This window comes from Ovis canadensis, chromosome X (genome assembly GCF_042477335.2).
Source record: "Ovis canadensis isolate MfBH-ARS-UI-01 breed Bighorn chromosome X, ARS-UI_OviCan_v2, whole genome shotgun sequence".
In the NCBI taxonomy this organism is placed as follows: Eukaryota; Metazoa; Chordata; class Mammalia; order Artiodactyla; family Bovidae; genus Ovis; species Ovis canadensis.
The window spans coordinates 106,039,955-106,062,953 of NC_091727.1; the positions used below are offsets into that span (position 1 = coordinate 106,039,955).

General features: G+C 42.2%; 1 pseudogene; it reads right to left on the reverse strand.

The window, feature by feature from the left end:
- Positions 1-1,980: 1,980 nt before the first annotated feature.
- Positions 1,981-16,020, reverse strand: LOC138931156 (RNA-binding motif protein, X-linked 2-like; annotated as a pseudogene).
- Positions 16,021-22,999: the final 6,979 nt, after the last annotated feature.

A 22,999-nucleotide genomic window follows, 5' to 3' on the forward strand; every position in this document is an offset into this window, starting at 1 on the left:
GAGAAGGGAACGGCAACCTTCTCCAGTATTCTTGCCTGGAGAAGCCCACTGTCAGAGGAGCCTGGCGGGCCACAGTCTATAGGGCTGCAGACTCAGACACGACTGTAGCGACTGAGCACATGCACACACATACATACAGAATTTAACCCCCAGGCAAGAACTGCAGGGGCTGAGCAGCTTCCACTGAGGTGGCTCACAGAGGACTGGAGAAAGTGCTGGCCACCACTAAGCAAAGTAGAAACACCTGAGCTGTCCTGGCAAAGGACCAAGAAGGAATGAAGAGGCCAAGGGGAGTAGGTATCCTGGAGAGGAGATTACATGAGGTAAGAAACCTCACCCGGAGAAGGCAATGGCACCCAATTCCAGTACTCTTGCCTGGAGAATCCCATGGACGGAGGAGCCTGGTGGGCTGCAGTCCATGGGGTCGCTAGGAGTCAAACACGACTGAGCGACTTCTCTTTCACTTTTCACTTTCATGCATTGGAGAAGGAAATGGCAACCCACTCCAGTGTTCTTGCCTGGAGAATCCCAGGGACGGGGCAGCCTGGTGGGCTGCCGTCTATGGGGTCGCACAGAGTCAGACACAACTGAAGCGACTTTGCAGCAGCAGCAGCAGCAGCAAGAAACCTCACCAGAGGGTAGTATTCCATAGCAGGGTCCAGAGGATATCCCACTCACCGAGGCAGACACTGGTGAGAGGGGCACCAGTGTCATTAGGATCAGAGGTGGCCTCCTCTGCAGGCCAGGGATGGCAGTAAGAGATCATCACAGAGCTGGGGTCCCACAGTAATAAAAACATAGGAAGTGCCAAAGATTTGATGCTTTTGAACTGTGGTGGTGGAGAAGACTCTTGAGAGTCCCCTGGACCGCAAGGAGATCAAACCAGTCAATCCTAAAGGAAATCAATTCTGAATAGTATTGGAAAGACTGATGCTGAAGCTGAGGCTCCAATACTGTGGGCCACCTGATGCAAAGAGCTGACTCATTAGAAAAGCTCCTTGATGGTGGGAAAGACTGACAGCAGGAGAAGGGGGCAATAGAGGATGAGATGGTTGGATGGCAGCACTGACTCGATGGACATGAGTTTGAGCAAGCTCCAGTGGTGATAGACAGGGAAGCTTGGTGTGCTTCAGTCCAAGGGGTTGCAAAGAGTCGGACATGACTGAGTAACTGAACTGAACTGAACTGAGCGGTGCTTATCCACCAGAAGCCAGGAAGACACAAATACTAAAGCGAACCTCAAGGTCAGAAGGGCAGCCTAGCAGGCTTCACCCACATGGACTCATGGAAATGGTGCAAATGGACCATGGTGTCCCTAGAAGCAATTCAGAGAGCCACCAAGGGTTATCACTCAAGATCTACAAGCTGAAAAAGGCAAAAGTGGAGAAACACGGGGCCGAGGGAGGTTCTCCCCAATCAAAAGTCCAAATTACTTGCTCAATTTCCAGACATCAGCCCATCTTCAGATCTAGAAGAGGTAGCTGGGCCTCTAGAAGGAAGGACAATGCCATGTAATGCTTCTCCCAGCACTAACTAATGAAGGGACCTAAAGCCACTCATTTGGGTGTATATACACTGGGGCAAGAATAGCCAGACATTTGAATACTGGATGCAAGATATATACGGCATATGTAGATATATATATATACACATACATATATGTATACCCTGTTTCTCTGAAAAAGCCCTAATTGATACATAAATCAAATACATATTCCATGAAGATGCAGTAGGTCAGCGCTGCTGTTAAAACACCTGAATGATGCAGACAGTGGTAGGCTCTCTGGTAACTCTGCACCTATGGCCATATGGGGATGACCAGCTGAAGGAGGAAACAGCTTGAGCCTGGTTTACAGATGGGCCAGCACTCAATATCTAAGTACAAAACGAAAATGGGTGGTATCTATATAACAGCAGATATGTTCATGGGGGAAAAGGAACATTTTTCCAGTGGATGGAACAACAAGCAGGGCACTTGACTTGGTGTGGAAAAAGTGGCCCAAAGTGAGACCGTTTATTGAATACATAAGACTCCTGGAAGTGGCCAACGGTTTTGACCATCCAATTGGAAGCCTGGAAGGAAAAGGGCTGGAAGATCAGAGACAAGGCAATCTGATGCAAAGGCCGTGGACTGACACATGGAAGCATGCAAAGTGTGAAGATTTCTGCATCATATGTTAACCACCACCAGAAAACATCTGTTATGGAAGAGGCACTGAACCACCAGGTAGACAAGACTCAGCCAGGTGCAGGGGCCTTCGTTAGTTACTATACAACTGGCATGATGGACATGAGCAGAGTGGTCACGGTGGCTGACGGAGGTCCAGCAGCAAGGATGCCTATTTACCAAGGCTCATCTACTGGGACTCCTCTGACAGGTGACTCTTGATCAAGGGCTCACCACTGGTCTTGCTGAAATAGTCTTAGAGCTCCACTGCAGTCTTAAGACTTTTCCTATGTAACTTCCTTCTTTCCCTCCCTTTCTTCTCCAGAAGTTAGACATACATCATAGTCTGACAGCTTTCCCAATCTCCGCCAGCTCCCTCCCCACTCTCCTTCATGGACATCCCAACCACCAATCTAGGTGCACATCTCATCTAGGACCCATATAAACACACCAGTTGATTTAACTTAGCACATTCACTATTAACGCTCTAGTCCTCTGTTTTACAGTGTCAGAAATCCCATTTTAATAATTCAGTAGAGGTATTAACGTTTTGTGGACTGTTCCTATCAAATTCATAAAGGATTGATTAAATAAGTAGAATAAAATAAATAAATAAAAAGAAATCTCAAAATGAGAAAGAACTACCCATCAGACCACACAGATATGCAGTGGAGCTGACAAAGTGTTTCCACCTCACCAAGAGCAGCTACTCGAAAAGCAGACTAAGCACAGAAGCAGGTTGGTATACCTGGCTAGCCAAAAGGTGGAAACAACCCACACATCTATCCATTCAGGAGTGGCAAACAAAACATGGAATATCCATCCATACAATGGGACATTATCCATAAAAACGAATGAGGTGTCTAGAGAAGGGAATGGCTACCCACTCCAATATTCTTGCCTGGAGAATTCCATGGACAGAGGAGCCTGGAAGGCTACAGTCCATGGGATCACAAAGAGTTGGACATGACTAACATTTTCACTGATACAATATGGATGCACCTCAAAAATATTATACTAAGTGAAAGGCACCAAACACAAAAGGCCACATGTACAATTCCACTTACATGAAATGTCCAGAATAGGTAAATCTACAGGAACTAAAAGCAGATTGGTAGTTGCCAGGGACAAGGAGGACGAGGGGATGGGGAGGAGCTGCTTAATGGGTATACAGGGTTTCATTTTGGGGTGATGAAAATATTTTGGAACTAGATAGGGTTGGTGGTTTTATAACGCTGTCAATGTACCAAACTGCACTGAATGTTCCCCTTAAAATGGTTAATTTCAAGATAAATATTGTATACTAACACATATATACAGAATCTAGAAAGATGGTCCTGATGAATTTGCAAGGCAGACATGGAGAAACATAGAAAACAGACTTATGGACACAGCGAGAGGGGAGGAGAGGGTGAGATGTATGGAGAGTAACATGGAAACTTTCAATAACATATGTAAAATAGATAACCATTGGGAATTTACTGTTATGTCTCAGGGAACTCAGAGGGGCTCTGTATCAACCTAGAGGGGTGGGATGGGGAGGGAGATGGGAGGCTCAAGAGGGAGGGGACATATGTACACCTATGGCTGATTCATGCTGTTTGACAGAAAACAGAATTCTGTAGAGCAATTATCCTTAAATTAAAAAATAAATATTTTTTAAATGGTTAATTTCATGTGAATTTCTTCTCAATAAAATAAATAAGTTATAAGGAAAAAATGTAGACATATCAACCAAAACGAAAACAGCAGAATTGAAAAAAAAGATGTCTACAGTTTCAAAAAACAGGAGGCAGGTAGGCAAAAATAAGGAAGGAGCAGGCTGATGTTAAGAATCTTTATCACATTCATAGCAACCTGTCTGAACCTAGTTAAGCCACACTTCTCTGCTCAGTGGTTATAGCTGCCAACTGGAAAGGTTCTTAGCATGTAGCACAAAGACTAGAATTCTATAACTGTCTGATATTTCCCCTTCCTGGCCATTTCATCATATATTGGGGTCATGAATTCAATGGCCATATTTATGAACCCAGATTTAGGTACATGCTCTGGTAAGTATCAAAAGTATCAAGTATATTCCCAAGGACAATGGATTCTGCTCAAAAATCCAAGACATTTAGCTGTTAAAAACTACAGCTCTCTTGATGGTGATTATACTCAAGGGATCAAAAGAATTCATTCTAAGACTTTACATGTAAATACAGTAAAAGAATAACTGAATTTCACTGTATTTGAAAAATACAGTTCATTTTTAATTCTACTGTGCTGAATAGCTGAACAGGCTGCGGCATCAGTGATGCCTGCGCTCCCTGGGATTAGAGGATTCCCAGTCTCGGGAGTGCTGGGACCTTTTGTGCCGGTGGGATTTATCTCGGCTCCTACTTCTACTCCTGTGACTACGCCCCTCAGAGCGCCTGTCATGCTGCCCCTCAGAGCGCCCGTCATGCTGCCCCTCAGAGCGCCCGTCATGCTGTCTGGAATGTATGTCTGAGCTTCGACCCCTGTCTCTCTCCCTGTGCCTGTCTTCTCTCTCTTCCCTCCTGCTTGATGACTTGTGTTCGTGCTTGGACTTCTCCTTTCTTGGCTCCCTCTCTCAGTCCTCCATTCCACCACGGCAGGTCGTCCTGACCTCAGGGGAACTGGGGTGGGACTTCCGCACCTCCCTGGACTCTGACTTCTGACCCTTCTCTGCCTTCTCTGAGTGCTTGCCACTGTGCTTTTTAGAGCCAGTGTCATCCTTTTTCTTTATCATCTTGCTTCTGGGCAATGAAGAGGAGGCTGGCTGCTTTGCCTGTACCTCCTAGCCAGTCTTCTTTTTTTTCTTTTTTTCCTTCTTGTCTGGAGGAAAAGAGGGGCACAATCGGTAAGAAAAAGAAGATGGAAAAGATGGAGGATATACAAAAGGAAATCATGCTTGGCAGCAGCATGAAACACTCAGTCTCTACTTCTAGAAAAGTGCCTCCAAGAATCCAAGCTGATTGTCTGTCACCCTTACTATGTCAGGTTGCTGTATAAGGCAACTCCAGCTCTTAATTCTCTCTCTAAAGACCCTACCTCCAAACAGTCACATTGTTAGGTACCAGAGGGTTAGGACTTCAATATATGCATTTTGGTGGCCAGAATTTAGCCCACAGCATTAGTCTTCTGCTGATACTTCTTCTTTCCCAGTTAAAGTAAGGTTGCCCACACCTGCCCCCTTCACACTTGTGAACTGACTACCAACTCTCAGTCAAGGCTAAGAAGAGCAAACATTAAGTCTACCCAGAATCTTTCATGGCCTTAACCATTTACCTTTTTTGTGTTTTTTGGTGGGTCTGTCATCTTCAGAGCCCTCAGATGAACTTGGTGGAGGAGTACGAGTCCCACAGCCCCTCCCCTGCAGCTCTCTGGTCACCTCATCCATTTCTTCTGAGTCCTCAGGAAGTCGATAGTTAGATCATGGTCCACTCGGATAGTTCTTCCTTTGATCTAAGACAGACAGGCAATGCTTTAGCAGATAGCTAACTATTTGCTACCAAACACAGCCTTCTATCTATTTGAACCCAGCTGCAGAAATCCATGGTTTGAACCGTTCCCATTACCCTCTTGCTAATTCTGTTTCTCAGAAAATCTCCAAAGCAGACCTGCTCCATTGATGTGTCACAGCACACATCCCTACACATTCGCTCAGCCCTGGGGGCCGTCAGGTAGAGCCTGGGGCAGCTGGAGACCCTGGGAGCCTCATCAGTTTATCCCAGAGTTCTATATAAATAGCTCCATGTTATAAGTGTGCCATGAAGTGAAAAGAGCCTGGGAAGTACTGCCCCAAAGCATAAGCAGCATGGAAAACTCCAAGAGTTTAGATGCACAAACATGAATTACCTTCCATCTGTAACATTAATTTACAGTGAAACACACTGTGAAAAAGCCTGGAAGCTAAAGGGAATTCCTAAAATTCAGCTCAATGCTACAGCTGCTTTCTCAACACAACTGGATGAGGCCAAAGCAGAATAGCTGGGAGGGGGTAAGGAATCTAGAAAGGACTACTTTCTTTTCTCTTAAGCCCTCACTCTGCCAGGAGCCAGCACGGGAGATCCCACCCATGACAAAGGTCATGAGGAAGAGGCCTGACAGGCAAAGGCAAGTCAGGACTCGAGGGACCCCCTGGACCTGCTCAAGCATCTATCCCAAAACCAGAATTTGCCTGTCCTGCTATTTTTCACCAACTCCTCTGTTACCAACGGGGGGCTGTCCCCAACCACCTTTCTCTGAAGAAAATTAACTTAGAGCTCTAGTTAGTAAGTCTCCTAGGTGTAACTGGAGTGTTTCAATTCTAACTCCTCTGACAGCTTTCTAACTTGCCTGACAGGTATCCGGACTTTTACAACTACGCATGTGATTGTTTACAGCCTCCCAACCGCAAGAGGCACAGGAAGCTTAAAGCATTCTAGGCATGTAGAGCCTTTCGAGGAGTTAAAAATTATTAGAATAGTATTGGTGAAGGATTTCATTGCTGAACCAATCCTTGCTGCCAAGTTTTCATATCCTTTATTTGTTGTGTACCCAGGAGTGCATTAATTAATACAGTTGGTATATAGAAAAAACAAGTAGCAACATTAGATCTTTGAGTTAAGTACTTCCTTTGTTGTAACCCACTGCACCTTTGTTCTACAGGAATGTCACTTTATTTAGTACTTTGAGGGTGATGCAGATTAAAGAAAAAACACTTCAAGGGAAAATGAGTTTTCTGGTTGATTAACATTTATCAAGGAAAAGAGCCATAAAATGTTAATAGGCCTCCTGGCCGGAAGATAATGTACATCACCTGAGACCTTTTGTATACGAAAAGGTATGCAGAAAGAAAGCCTGGTATCGATAAGGGTCAGGACTGCTGCCCCTGAATGACTCTGCATCTTCCATTATGTACAACTTACGGTATATAAGCTCCTTTTAAAAATAAAGTTATGGGTCTTGCACAAGCTTGGCCTCCCCATGTCGTTCTTTCTTTCTCTTTCAGGCTAATTCCCTGGAGCACAGGGGCCCTCTGAGTTCACTTCTCTGCCAGGGCTTCTAAGACCAACGCAAGAGGGTGCCCAAGGCAGGGCACCTTCCACTATTCAAGAGGGCACATGTGGCCTACGTGAACAGTGCAAGTCCCTTGTCTGGGGCTTTATTGGCTTTCTGCATAAACCAAGGAATATCAGCCTCTTTCTCTCCTCTATTTTCTTAACTGCAACATTTTTTTTTCTCTCTCTCTATGTCTATATATCTCTCTCACCAAGCTGTCACCCTGAGGATACCCTGGATCCAACCGGGGCTGGACCCCGGTATCACTCCTTGCTCCACCCCACCATACTGGAACCATTGGCTCATGCTGATACTATCACTGCGAATCACAACTCTCCAGGTGAACAACAAAAAATTAAACCTTCACTTAAAACAAAAACATTCGGGCAGATACAGACTTATTCTATACGCAATGCCATCAGAAATGTGAAATGCCTGGCTTTTACTGTTCCATTCAAGAGCAAGTTTTTACTCTTACCCCTAAGCCTGAGTACTTTCACCTATCCCATTCCACCATAAAAGGTGGAATAAAGTCACCTTTTATGGTGACTTCCTTTCACTGCTGGTGCAATCAGTGACAAATTCTCCAAGTCAAGAGTCGCACCTCCAGCCTGTGACAATGCTCATTCAATGGCAATGCTTTTCCTAAATGAGCACAGGGAGCATGTGGGGCACAGATAGCCCTGACTTGCCCCATCCCCTTTTCATGTCTCACTCTCATGTCATCACTCACCCTGTCTCACTTACAAGGGTGGAGGAGACAGAATAGAGGATAGAAACCTTCAGAATGAGTTACCTTCATAGACTTTGTCATCAGATTTTAACTAGAGAATTTTCAGGGCCCAGTACTGCTAAGTCAATGGAGACATATGAGACAGACATATGAGACATACATGGCTAGGTCCTCGGCCACAAAACCATGACAGAACCCCAAATTCCCTGATACAGGACCACATGAAACAGCAGTGTTTGCTAGTCTCCTTGCTCTTCAATACAGAATAAATGAGAGTGGAGTGTGAGGAAGAAAAGGTGAAAAACAGATGCCTGGTTGGGTGTAAGATGAAGGGAAGTGGGGGGTCATGGTACCTATGCTCCTGAGGACATAGCTTGCTAAGAGATGGGGAAAAGAAATGCATGTTGACAGGGTCATGAGCCAATGAATTATTTCCTGGGGTCATTTCCCAGTCAGTATGTCCCCACGGCTCTGCAACCCAGCTGACCAGTACTGCTCTTGAGCCTGTAGTCATCAGCTGGGAAATGAAACTGAAACCCTACACAATGGAAAAATTCTGCTCAGTAAGCATACTCACCTTGATCCCATTAAAACTGTCAACAACCAGAACTGTGCTCCTCTGGTCTTCATAGCAGAGGAAACAGAATCCTTTGAATTTCCCAGTCTTCTTGTCCTGTACCAGATTAATGTTAACAATCTCCCCATATCTATCTAATTTATAAAAGAGTAAGATACTATTGATTTAAAATGTAAAAACTTTCAAATTGGATGATAAAACAAAATTCAAATAATATAATCTGTACAGGAGATACACTGAGAACAAGATGACAAAGAAAGGTTAAAAATTAAAAGTCAGAAAAAGATATATCAAGAACACCTAATTTAAAAAATGGGTGGTAGTATTAAGATCAAAGATGAATCAAAGGCCAACCAAAAAAAAATTTAAATGTGACTAAGAGGGCTCTTTTACACAGAAAAAGGTCCTAATACATAAGTCATGAAATTTTATACATAAATTAACACATCCAAAATTTTGATTAAAAATACAAAGAGCAACTAAGAGTGAAAGTTATCAGAGATTTTAACACGCCACTTTGAGTTCATAACACATAAAATTGAGAAAAATAAGTCAGAGGAATTAATATAAAATTATATAACTACAAATAAACATATACTTAATAATATAACAATTACACTGTTAAAATTAATAACATCAGACTAGTAGATATACCGGAGAAGGCAATGGCACCCCATTCCAGTACTCTTGCCTGGAAAATCCCATGGACGGAGGAGCCTGGTAGGCTGTAGTCCATGGGGCTGCAAAGAGTCGGACATGACTGAGCGACTTTCCTTTCACTTTTCACTTTCATGCATTGGAGAAGGAAATGGCAACCTACTCCAGTGTTCTTGCCTGGAGAATCCCAAGGACGGGGGAGCCTAGTGGGCTTCCATCTATGGGGTCGCACAGAGTCGGACACGACTGAAGCGACTTAGCAGCAGCAGCAGCAGTAAATATACAGATATATTCGATTGTACAAAAAAGAGTTTCGTCTCAAGAATCCATGAAACACATATCAAAACTGACTGTAGACTAGATCTCAAAGTAAACCTCAATCATCTCCAAAAACAGCACATACCATATTCTCCAATCATAATGTGAAACAGCTGGGAACAATAATTTCAAAACAAAAAATGCCCTAACTAGAACTTGAAACCTATTCTCCAGGCTAACTACTGGATGAAAGAGAAAGTGAAATAAAATAAAGAAATCATGATACACTATTTAGAAAACAAAAATGGGAATATATACCGAAACTTAGTGTTTGTGTGTGTTAATTGCTCAGTCTTGTCTGACTCTTTGCAACCCCATGCACTATAGTCCGCCAGGCTCCTCTGTCCGTGGAATTCTCAATGCAAGAATACTGGAGTGGGTTGCCATTTCCTTCTCCAGGGGATCTTCCTGAACCAGGGATCGAACCCAGGTCTCCTGCATTGCAGGCAGATGCTTTATCGTCTGAGCTACTAGGGAAGCCCACCAAAACTTACAAGATGTGGCTAAAACCACACTCAGGAAAATCTGTGACATTAAAGAATTTTATTGTTAAAAAAGGGGGAAAAAAAAAAAAGGAAAGGGGAATTCCCTGGCAGTCACAGTGGTCAGGACTTGGTGCTTTCACTGCCAGAGTCCAGGTTCAAACCCTGGTCAGGGAACTAAGATCACACAAGCCACAGGGGAGTGGGGGAGAGTAAATCTAAGGAAGGTAGGTGGAAGTTAATAAAGACATAATTTAATGAAAAAGAAAATAGAAAAAATTCTACCTTACTCATTACATAAAAATTAATTCCAGAGAAGTTAAAGCTTCATAAATTTAAAACTACAGTCATAAAAATACAATAGTAACTGATGGAAATGTTATAATATGATCATACATATACCTCAGCCCAAAATCTAGCATCTTACTTAAAAGAAAACACTAGAAATTATTCAACTATGGTATTCAATTTAATATTGTTGGTATTCAATTTAATATTGTTGGTATTGGCCCATGCAATTAGACAGGAGAAAACAGATAAAAAAAGAGTAAATATATGTGTATGTATAACTGACTCATTTTGCTGCACAGCAGAAACTAATACAACACTGTAAATCAACTATACTCTAATTTTTAAAATTAATTAAAAAATGAAAAAGTAAAGCTATCTCTGTATGAAGATTATATATGATGATATATATAGAAAACCCAAGAGAAGCAATGATAAACAATGATAAAAACAAACAATATAACATATCTGTAGGATAACAGGATATAAAGACAACAAAAATAAACTACCCTCTTACAAACAATAATCATAAGATATAAGGAAAGAGGAGCCCCATTTGCAACAGCAACAACAAAAAGATAAAATACTTAGAAATAAATTTAACAACAAGCAATGTACAGGGTCTATGCAAAGAAAACTCTTAAAAACTACTGAAAGACACAGTTTTCAATAAATATAAAGACACCTCTTTTTCTTGCATAAGATGACTCAACATTATAAAGATATCAAAATCACCTCCCAAGTTAATACTTCTGTATAAGGGTGACACTCCAATTTGCTGGGGGAAAATATGGAGTTTTAAATAAATGCTGTTGGGACAACTAGATAGCCATTTGAAAAAATATGAAATTGGGTCCATATCTCACACTACACATCAGAATAACTCTAAATGGATCAGAGATTTCAATGCATAAAATTGAAACCATACAAGTATTAGAAAAGAACGTGGATGGGTGGGGAGAAATACTTTCTAATTATGACTCAAATCCAGAAGCAATAAAAGACTGATAAATTTGACCACCGCTGCTGCTAAGCTGCTTCAGTCATGTCCGACTCTGTGCGACCTCATAGACGGCAGCCCACCAGGCTGCCCCGTCCCTAGGATTCTCCAGACAAGAACACTGGAGTGGGTTGCCATTTCCTTCTTCAATGCACGAAAGTGAAAAGTGAAATAAAGTCACTCAGTCGTGTCTGTCTCTCAGCGATTCCATGGACTGCAGCCTACCAGGCTCCGCTGTCCCTGGGATTCTCCAGGCAAGAGTACTGGAGTGGGGTGCCATTGCCTTCTCCAGCAATTAGAGGACAGACTATACAGGGACAGCATGAGGGAGTTCAGGGGATGATGGAATTGTCCTTCATCCTAATTGTGAGGGTGATTACACAAATCTACAAGTATTAAAAAAAAAATCTCATAGGACTGTACATCCCCTAAAAAGTCAATGTTACCATAAGATCATTTAAACATATGAATAAATGAACACATAAAAATTTAAAAATAATAATTTTGCAAAGAAAAAAAATCACTGCCATTCTCCCAAATCATCCCACCCTTTCCCTCTTCCACAGAGTTCCAAAGCAATAACATATATGAAACAAATCGCCAGTCCAGGTTCAATGCATGATACTGGATGCTTGGGGCTGGTGCACTGGGACGACCCAGAGGGATAGTACGGGGAGGGAGGAGGGTGGAGGGTTCAGAATGGGGAACAAGTGTATACCTGAGGTGGATTCATGTTGATGTATGGCAAAATCAATACAATATTGTAAAGTAACTAACCTCCAATTAAAATAAATAAATTTATATTTTAAAAAAGAAAAGAAAAAAATCACAATAAACAAAGTCAAATGACAAACTAGGAGAAAGTGTCTGCAATTTACATCACAGATTAAGGCTAGAAAGCCATTTTTTTTTCCTTTTGCTATAAAGGACATTATCAGGACAACCAGAAGTCAAATAAAAGTCTATAGATTAGATAACAGTGTAACAGTGTTGATTTCCTGAATTTGATCACTATCCTGAAGTTAAATGTCCCAGTATTTTGGGAAATACACACTGAAGAATTTAGGGGTAAATGTGTATCATGTCTGCAATTGACCCCCAAATGGTTCAGAAAAAAAAAATAATATGCATATAGGTGGAGAGAAATAATAAAGCAAATGTGATAAAATGCTAACATCTGGGGACCAGTAAAGGGGATATAGGTATTCTTCATTCTATTTCACAACTTTCCTGTTTTAACCCAGAAATTATTTCAAGTATTTCAAAATAAAAAGTAAAAGAAAAAAGAATACAGGAGCTGGCTTGACAGGATAACTATAGACCAAACTGGGACAGTTTGAGCATCAAGAAATAATAATAATGGCAATGTAGTATAACACATCAAATTAAAAAAATAAGTCCACAGCAATACAATACATAATAAAGTGTTAAAAACAATAAGTTAATATCCTTACTACATGAAGGGCTCTTGTAAAATCAGTAAGAAAATGAGGAACACACTAACAGGGAAAAAATAGGCAAATGATCTTAGTAGACAATTTACAAAGAAAAAGAATAAGGGCCTATAAATCTATGAAAAGATGTTCAACCTCTCTGATGATGAAATAAAGGCAAAGTAAAATAATAATGAGAAGTCATATGGCAGTATTTTCTTAAAATAACCACTATTCAGGAAAATGAGCATTCCAGTCAGAGTGAAACCGATACAACCTTTTCAGAGTAATTTAACAATGTTTATAAATTAATTTCATGAAGGAAACCATCAGGGAGGCATACAAAGATGTATATATCACAATGTACACTGAAGTATAATTCATTAACAGCAAAATATTGGAAATAATGCCCAACACTGAGAAGAAGACAATAAATACACAAAGATGTTAACATTTTTTCCTTAAAGTACATTCTTATTTTATTCTCCATACTTTTTTCTTTTTCCCAAATGTTCTACAACTATACATTACTCTGATAATCAGAAAACAAAATATTTTTTGAAAGTCACTGTTATCAGTGACACAGGCAATCTTCATGGAGAACAATGTGTAGAGCCAAAACAAAGAACTGGAATAAACACACACACTAGTGATCATCACTCAATGCAAATAAGACAAAAACAGCTCCCAGGTCGAAGACTGGACTAGGCAGAGCTACCACAAAGGCGTGGAAGTTATAGGCTGTACCTACTGTGAACTTCCCAATACCCAAGAGTTGGAAAAAGTAGCCTTAGGCCCTGCCAGGGCCCTCTACCATGGCCTTTTTCTTGCCCAATTTCTTTCCCACGGCCTTCTGTCCTATATATGGCCCAACCAATCAGCCAGGGACCTCTGCCCACTGGATGGTCCAACCATTCCCTGCCATGGCAATGCCTCTGCCAGGGTGTGCCAGCCACTGTCTGCTTGCCCAACCTCTTTTATCATGGTTCTCTGCCTGAGGACTCCACAGTCCAGGGGTCATGGCTCTCTGCTGCTCTGAGCTGCCAAGGCCTTCTGCCACCTAATTACTCTGTGTAGCTTTGGGGTTGTACCCAACCCCTCTCCTACCAGCTGCCACTACTAGTGTGAGCTGCCAAGACTCTCTCCCACCTAGTGCTGCTGCTATCATCCCGTAGCAGAATGAAGAATATAAGATTCTCCTATTCATTCTTATCCCTCATCAGCCTGTGATTCTCAGTCTCCAGTTAAAGAGACTAGTTCTGCTCACTAACCTTACACTCAACTAGAAACAAACAACAACAACGAAAAAAACTACTGCCTAAACCTTTTGCTTTTTTCCCAGTTCCTCTGTGCTTTGCCCTAATCCTACAGTGCCACACAGGTGTGGGCCCAGAATGGCCCCATGATCATGAGTTACCCCTAGTTTATAAGAGGCCAAGGAGATGGGCCAACAGAGTACCTTCCTAGGAGTTCCAGCCTGTTCCAGTGTAGGCTTCAGTGAAAAGACAATAAAAATAGACCAGAATCTCCAAGACAGGCTCCTATATCAACCAACTTCTTGGATTTGGCACATTGGAGAGTTCCAAAACCATGTCCTGGGACTGATCTAGACCAGAACAGAAGCTTCAGGCCTCCCCATGCAGGGAGGCCAGTCAGTCTAGAGTTAAAATAAATGGGCTTCTGTGATGCCATAAAATGCATTATGAAAGCAAACTACTCTGATGACCCAGAAGGTAAGAAATAAAAAAGTGACTTACTAAAAAGAAGAAAAAAGGTGACTTACTGTGAGAACACACAAATGATGTCCCCTTCAGTCAGTTCATAAGGAAGTCACCCTCAAAAAGAAAAACACATTTCAGTTCAGCAAACACTTACCAAGTGTCTACTATGTACCACGCCATGCACTAGGCCAGGCACTGGTATGCAAATCAGAATAAGCAACAGAGCCTTCCCTCAAAGAACCTAGTCTAATGTAATGACAGACACACACAGAAAATGCAGCAGTAATACAGAAAAAGGAGTGATTAACTTTGAGTGAAAAGCTGGGGTCACCCCTAACCAAACTAACCCCCCTCACACCCAAAATCTTCTGGACAAAGCAGATAGTTTTCAGCACAAAACTTGGCTTCCAAAAACATGTCTTGAACTCATGTGCTATCTGCAAATTCTCAGCTAAGATCCAAAATCAGTTTAAATATGCAAATATTAACCCCACCTCACAAAGACTAAGGATTATAAAGTCAATTGTTAAGCATTTCATAGGAAATAAATTTCCCTGCAAATGTTTCCTTCCTCATCAATAGAATGGGGATATTACAGTTCTAACTTCACAGAATTGTTATAATAGTTAAATAAATGGAAATAAAATGCTTAACACAATGTCTGGTGCAATAATCTCTTTGAATAAATTGTCAAATTACCGTATATGACACAAAGTGAATATAGAGATGGTGATACGGCCACGGATAGAAGGCAGGAGATAATTAGATGAGGGAAATAAACTCTGAGGGAAGGAGAATGAAAACGGGAGGGAGTTGGCAGTAATATGAGACAGGGGCTAAGACCATGAGTTCTAGAGTGCCATAGTTCTGGCTGTTCCACTTCCTAAACTATGGGACCTGAAGTCATTAACTTCTCTGCACCTGTTTCTTTAGTTGTGTAAATGGGGAGGGACGGGGGGATGATAGTAACGGTCTCTGAGAAACCAAGCGGCACGATTCTCAGCACAGTGAACGGCCGGCAGTACCTATTATGAGCACTGACTTGGCAGAGAGAGCAAACTAGAAATGGGGAGAAAACAGACAAGGAAAACGTATTTACAGAGAGACAGCGGAAGGGAATAAATGTGGGTGGTGAATGTCGGGAGGAATGAAAGGCGGGAACGCTGAAATGTTAGGAAGCAGGGCAGGAGAGGAGGAGCCCTACGAGAGGAAAACGTGGGCCTCACCCAGGAAGATCCAAGCGCTGTCCTTGTACTCGTTGCGCCAAGACACCTTCTCCGCCACCCCCAGTTGGACCTCACGCTCACTCAGCTCATTAATCAGCTTCACTTTATTTAAAGGGCTAAACCGGAAGGAAAAGCGGACATGTAAGCGCGCCCCGGCCTGAGGTAAAACAACGAAACCGAGAGACTAATTTTCTAGACTCCCCGCCTCTCCCACCCGTCAGCCCCGCAGATGCTCTACCACCTCAGCCCCGGTGGGCTGCCCCCGGACACCAGTTCCTCCGACCTGTCTCAGAGGACAGTTGAGGCCTTACTTCATCTCCGCGGCTGCGGGCTCAGAACCTAGGAAGCAACTTCCCGGAGGAGCCGCAAGATGCGTGCGCGGTCCCGGCGCCGCGCGCCCATTGGTTGCCGCGGGGCGTGCGCCGGCCGGAAGAGCGCTGGCGCGCCGGGGGCGTGGCGCCTGAGCACTAGAGCTAGAAGCGGCTTTCCTTGTTCGGCGGAACTCGCTCTTTAATCAGAGAGTGTTTCTCTGGTCCATTCGTACGTTCCCTCGAAAAATTGGGCAAGGGTGCGAGCCTGGTCTGTTCCAGGACTCCTAGGTCCTGGACGACACCTGGCACCTAACTACAAATGTTTGCTGAATTAAGACTGAAAAAGTGCCTGATACGGCGACTTAAGTCGTGGCCTTCGCTCCCAGTCAGTAACGCACACGCGCACCCCCAACAAAGCATCCTTGTTCAAGAGTGACGGCAGAAGAGTATAGAAGATATCTGAGTATAGAAGATATCTGAGAGGGTGAATCTTTTTATTTTTTCTCTCAAATCCTAATGCATAGGCAACTGACAAGTATACCGCCGTAGGCTGAATTGCATACCCAGATTTGTGTGAAAAGCTGCTACCCCTTTTCCACAGTCTCCTACGGGAGGTAGAAGTTCGTATTGTTAAATTAATAGCTAACAGTTGAGCAGACAATACTAAATTGTGTGCTAATCAATTTATATGCATTGGCTTTCTATCCTCACAACAGCCCTGTGATGTCTGTGATACAATTATTCTCTCCATTTTATAGAAGAAACTGAGGTTCAAAGGGAGTTGAATATTAATGGTTTGAAAGGTACTCTGTCTACCCGTCAGGTCTGGTTGATTTATGAATCCATACTGAGCATCTGTATATGTTCTGTACAGCAAGTCTGTAGACAGAATTGTAAGGTTGGGTTCTTTGCCTTAAAAGAGCTGATAATATCATTGAGCATACAGGATATATCTGCTTTATAAATTTCACTCCAGAAATAATCAGGAACCTATAGAAGAGGTGGTGACATATAATGTGTAAATAAACCATATTGAGGATTTAAATCCATCTTGCACATGTTCACATCAGTATCTGGTCTTAGACCATGCATGGTCTAAAAGTGAAATTCCAGAGCTGTGTAGTTCTCTGTGTAGGCCTAGCTCAGAACCCCTGAAACTAGGCACTTTGTAAAAGTACTTTGATGATGATGGTGATGATGACAACTGTGCCCTCAATGGTTCACCATGTACCCAATGTCTTGCTAAGAAGCAGAACAGAATCTGCACATAAATGACAGTTTGTCTTCATTCATTTTGTGTCTCTTCCCTTCCCCCACTCCAACCCAGCTATTCATTAACTTGGTAGAATTACATTGGCAATGACAACTAAACATTGACAGATTGCATAGGGGTTTTATCTGCTCCTAGAAACCTTAGGTTGCCTAGTTGTAGGATTGAAGTAGTCACTGCAAAGTGGTTAACTAGCTTGCAGCATTATCTGGCTGAATTCTTCCAGCAACTATGAAATGAGAGAATTGGAGCAATACATAGGCCTCGGTCATCAGAGTTCAAAAGGAAGCTGAAGCAAAAGAGGAGAGTAAGACGAACCAAATAATAGACACCTGGGATGGCAAACTCTGGTCCTCCTGTCAGACATTAAATTCAGAGGGTCCTCTGGATTCTCATCCCCTTTCCACTCAGACTTATGGAAACCTCTAGGCATCAGCTTACCTACCAATTCCTACCAATTGGAAGTACGTCCATGGAGATGTCCCAGGCAAACTGGGAAGGTTTTCAGCTCTCCCAGCTTCTACTCTTTTCTTTCACCAATAACATTCATTTAGCACCCATTGTATGCAGAGCTCATTTCTAGGTTCAGTGGGTAATGCTAAGGAAATTGACAGCAGTCCCCACGTTCAAGGAAAGGCCAACAATATGGCTAGTCAAATTCATCTCTCCACTTCTGACCACCACAATACATCCGCAAACACTTTCCCTCCTGACTTCTCTGTTTCAGGGAATGTTATCACCATTTTCCTGGTTGCCCATGTTCAAAACCAGGGATGTCATGCTTGTATTCGCTATTCCTATTTACCCAAAGATATCTATCCAATCACCAATTCCTAATACTTGTGCCACTTCCGTGTCTGTCAAACACATCCTGTCTACTCTCAGTGATGTTCTGAGTCATCATCACATGCCTCCTAGCTCTTTCAGTACTCTTATAACTGCCCCAGCCCCTATTCTTCAGTCTTTTCTCCAACTGCTCCCCCCGCCCCATGAAGCCTCAGTTTCAGCCAGGCTCCACTTCTGTCTGTTATCTCAAGGGCCCCTTTCATTATCCAACCTAGATACCTCTTCTGAGAGATCCATATATCTCTGGGCCATTCAACCTCTCTCTGACTGAAACCTGCCCGAGCTCCAAACTCCAATCAAGGCATTTCTCGTTCAGGAAACTTTTCCTGACCTTACCAGCCTGCAGTGATGGCCCCCGCTTCTGAACTCTGCAGTTCTTCACAGCTCTTTTATGTTCTCCCCCTAGAAAGACTGTGAGGTCCTAGAAGGTAAAGACTTCTTTAAGCTCTCAGTACCTCAAACCTCAAACACATAGCAAGTACACAATATAATTATTGGTTAATGAAACTGAAAATACAGCTCTGGTTACCTTTATGGAAACAGATGAGAGTAAAGGGAAAGAGGCTTTTATTTTCCCTTTGTCCCTTTCTACACCATTATCATTTTCTTACCTTTATCCAGGTATCTTTTCTTTATCACATTTTTATTGCCCTGTTACCTTGGCAGAAAGAGCATGACCTTAAAGAGCATGACTGATGCCACACTGTTAGCAATGGCTGTTTCCAGATGGTAGACACAAAGGGAATTTTTCTGCGGTGTTCTGTTTTCCAAACGTCTTATGTTGAATATGCATTACTTCTGTAATCAGAAAGAAGTTATTAAAAGAATATTTAAATGTAGAAGCAAAAAAGTTATCAGATTGTACAGTATAACAGAGGTTCTAAGTCTAAATTGTAGGGTTTCCATCTTCAATCTTGTAGCAACCATCTAGCCCTTCTCTCCCTGGGTGTACCTGTTTTCAGATTAAACGTCTCCTCCCTCTTTTTCCTGTTTTCTTCTTATCTATGGTAGGTTAAGAACCATATCATTAAGCCTATAAATAACTTAAAATAAGAAACAATTGGTAAAGACCTGAAAGTTAAATCAGAGAAAATCACTGAGTATGACTCAAATTTTTACACCCAATTCTGTAACCTTCATACCCACTCAATTTCATGTCATACCTAAAAAAAAATGGCAAAAACTTTAACCTGGCATTCAGAGATCTTCATATTTTAGCCAAAGACCTCATTTCTAATCTTTCTCACTTCCACCACACTTCACACATCCTACGTAAGCCTAACTGAACTCCATGTGCTTCCTTCTACATTCATAAACCCAAATACTACCATTCTTCAAGTCCTGGCTCAAATGCTATCTCCTCCATTAAGCCCTCCTGATTGCTCTCACTCCCTTCCCATAGGTGGATGAATTCTCCCTTCTTTGAGCTCCCAATAACCCTTTATCTTCACCTCCATAGTAAGACTTAAGCACTGTCTACCTTGTAGTATGACCATGTACCTGTCATCCTCTGTACGAGGACCACATCTGATTCATTCACTCATTCACTCAGCAAATATTTATGGAGCATCTACTACTACATGCTCACAACTATTCCAGGCATGGATGATGCAAGAGTAAACAATCAGAGAATAATCCTTGACCTTATTGAGTTTGTTTTTTTAGTGAGGGGGTTTCTCTTAGTCAGGTCTTGAGTGAAAGTCACTCAGTTGTGTCCGACTCTTTGCGACCCCATGGATTATACAGTCCATGGAATTCTCCAGGCCAGAATACTGGAGTGGGTAGCCTTTCCCTTCTCCAAGGGATCTTCCCAACCCAGGGAATACCATCTGAGCCACAAGGGAAGCCCAAGAATACTGGAGTGGGTAGCCTATCCCTTTTCCAGTGGATATTCCCAACCCAGGAATTGAACTGGGGTCTCCCGCATTGCAAGCAGATTCTTTACCAACTGAGCCATCAGGGAAGCCCAGGTTGGTCAGGTCAGCCCAGGCTGGGCGTCAGGTTGCCATAATATTGGTAAGATACCATAGACTAGGTGGCTTAACCAATACAAATATATTTCTCACAGTTCTGAAGGTTGGAAAGTGCAAGATCGAGGTGCTGATTGATTCATTTCCCCAATGAGGAGTTTCTTCCTGGCTTGCAAATATCAATCATCTGACTGAGTCCCCACACGGGAGAACAGGAGAGGAGGTGGGGAGAATCAGACTCTTTGGTGTCTATTCTTGTAAGGAGACTAATCCATCGCAAGGACCCCACCCTCATGACCTCAGCTAAACCTAATTACTTCCCAAAGTCCTCATCCCCAAATACTATCACGTGGGGGTTCAGGCTTCAGCATATAAATTTTCAGGGATACAATTCAGCCCATAGCAGGAAGTAAGTAAATTATATAGTATACGAGAAGGTACTAAGTGCTGGGGGAAACGTAAAGAAGGGAAAGAGAACAGGGAATATTGGTGGGAGTATTAAACTTTAAATAGAATGAACACTTGAGAAAACATCATTCAAGCGAAGACTTCTCTTAAAGATAAGGAAATGAGTTATGTGGATGACTGCTACTACATTGATGATGGAAACCCTACAATTTAGACTTAGAACTTGTGTTACTGTATAATCTGATAACTTTTTTATGCAAGTGCAAGGATCCTGAGGCAAGAGCTTACCTGAAGTAGTCAAGGAGCAGCAAGGAACACACCATACCAGGAGTGAAGGTGAGAGAAAAGATGAGCTGAGAAAGATAACAGGGCCCAGAACCTGTAGGCCAATATAGGCTACTATGAGGACTCTGGAGTTCATTCTGAGTGAAAAATGCAACCATCACAGGATTTTGAGCAGAGGAGAAACATAACTAACATTTTCAAAGGCTCACTCTGGACGCTAAGTGGAGAGTAGAGTGTAAGTGGTAAGGGAGGAAATAGGGAGACAAAGTGGAGGCTATTGCAGTTATCCTGGTGAGAAACAAACAAAGGTAGTTTTGAACCTTGTAGTAGAACTGGAAGTAATGTGAAATGGAAAGATTCCAGGAATATTTTGAAGATATAAAATAAATGAATATAGGACATAATGGAAAGAGAGGAATAAGGAATTAAGCTCCTTGGGGTAAGCAACTGGAATTTACTGCAACGAGGGAGATTGTGGAGGAGTAGATTTGAGAAGGAAGATCAGATTTGGATGTGTTTACTTTGAGATGCCTTTCTCTCTTTAAGGTAGAGATCTCAAGAAGGCAGCTGGACAAAGGAACCTGAAGGTCAGAAGAAGTTCAAGATGAGGATATACAATCGAAATTGTCACCAGCTTTTAGATGGCATTTAAAGTCTTGAAATTAAATGAGATCACCAATGGAATGACAGAGCCCAAGAGAACTCTAAGGTTAAAAGGTCAGGAATATTAAAAAAAAAAAAAGTCAGCAAGTGATACTGAAAAGGAGCATTGAAAACCAAGAGAGTGTAGCACCCTAGAAGCCAAGTGAAGAAAGCATATGAATGAAGAATGAGTGAATGCTTCAAAACACTGCTGAGGAGTCGAGTAATATGAGAACTGACCACTGGATCTAGCAATGGGAAGGGCACCAGTGACCTTGCAGTTTCAGTAGGCATGGGTACAAAAGCCTGACTGAAGGGGGTTTAGGAAAGAATGAAAAGATAGGGCTGAAGCTGAAGGGAAAATTCAAGTCAAGAGAGGATTTTTACGGATAGAAAAATGACAATATTATTGCCTGCTGCTGCTGAGAATAATCAAGAAGATAGGGGAAATGGTCAATAAATGAGGTTGCAAAAGGTACAAAGTAAACTAGAGAGAAGGAAGGAAGAAATGAAAAGAGAAAAGGAGAAGGGAGGCAGCAAAAGTGAGGGCCAGAGAGAATTAAACTTTTAAAGTTGGTTGTAGAAAAAGGTAATCATGTTCATGAGCCTCTTTATCTTGCTTGGGGGTGACTGTAGGGCACTTGAACTGGCTTAGGCAAAGGAGATTTAGAGAAATGCTACAAGGATTTATGTTATAATATCAAGAGCATGGAATCTGACTGCAAGGGTACAAGTCCTAACTTCGTGACCTTGGGCAAGCTATTAAATCTACTAAAAACAAATTTTAACACATATATGTGGAATCTAGAAAAACGTTATAGATGATCTTACTTGCAAAGCAGAAATAGACGTAGAGAACAAACGTATGGACACCAAGGGAGAGAAGGGAGGATGGGATGAATTGGGAGACTGAGATGGGTATATATACATTATTGATACTATATACAAAATAGGTAACTAGTGAAAAACTATATAGCTCAGGGAACTCTACTTAGTGCTCTGGGGTGACGTGAATGGGAAGGAAATCTGAAAACGATCTGCATAGTTATACGTATGGCTGATTCACTGCTGTACAGCAGAAACTAACACAACATTGCAAAGCAACTGTACTCCAATAAAAATTTTTAAAAATCTATCCAAATTGCTCGTAAAGGACTGTTATTTTCTCAACTGGTTTTCTACAGTACCAGAAATTCTAGCTGAAGTAATCCAGGCAGCAAAACAAAGTGGATGACAGTCAAATACTAATCACTACTTTCGTTTGAAAGCATTGCATTCACCGCCTTTTTTTTTTTTTCTTCACAGGGAGAGACTCCACCTATGTAAAAACTTAATTTAATGCCATTGAAAGTTTGGTGTAATGAGTGTGGAAAATTACAGGTGATTTGTGGTCCCTCCAGCATACCTGTTATGCCAGTACACAACTACAATACCTCACCAGCAAGGCTGGAACCCAAGGGTCAGTCCTCTGAGATGGACCTGGCAAATAATCACTGACGACATCAGATAGGAATTTGTATGAACAAGGACAGGGAAAGACAGGGCTAAGGAGACTGATTCTGTGTGCGTATGTACGGGGCCAAGTGTGTGGAACTAAATACCACTTTCTCACCAGTTCC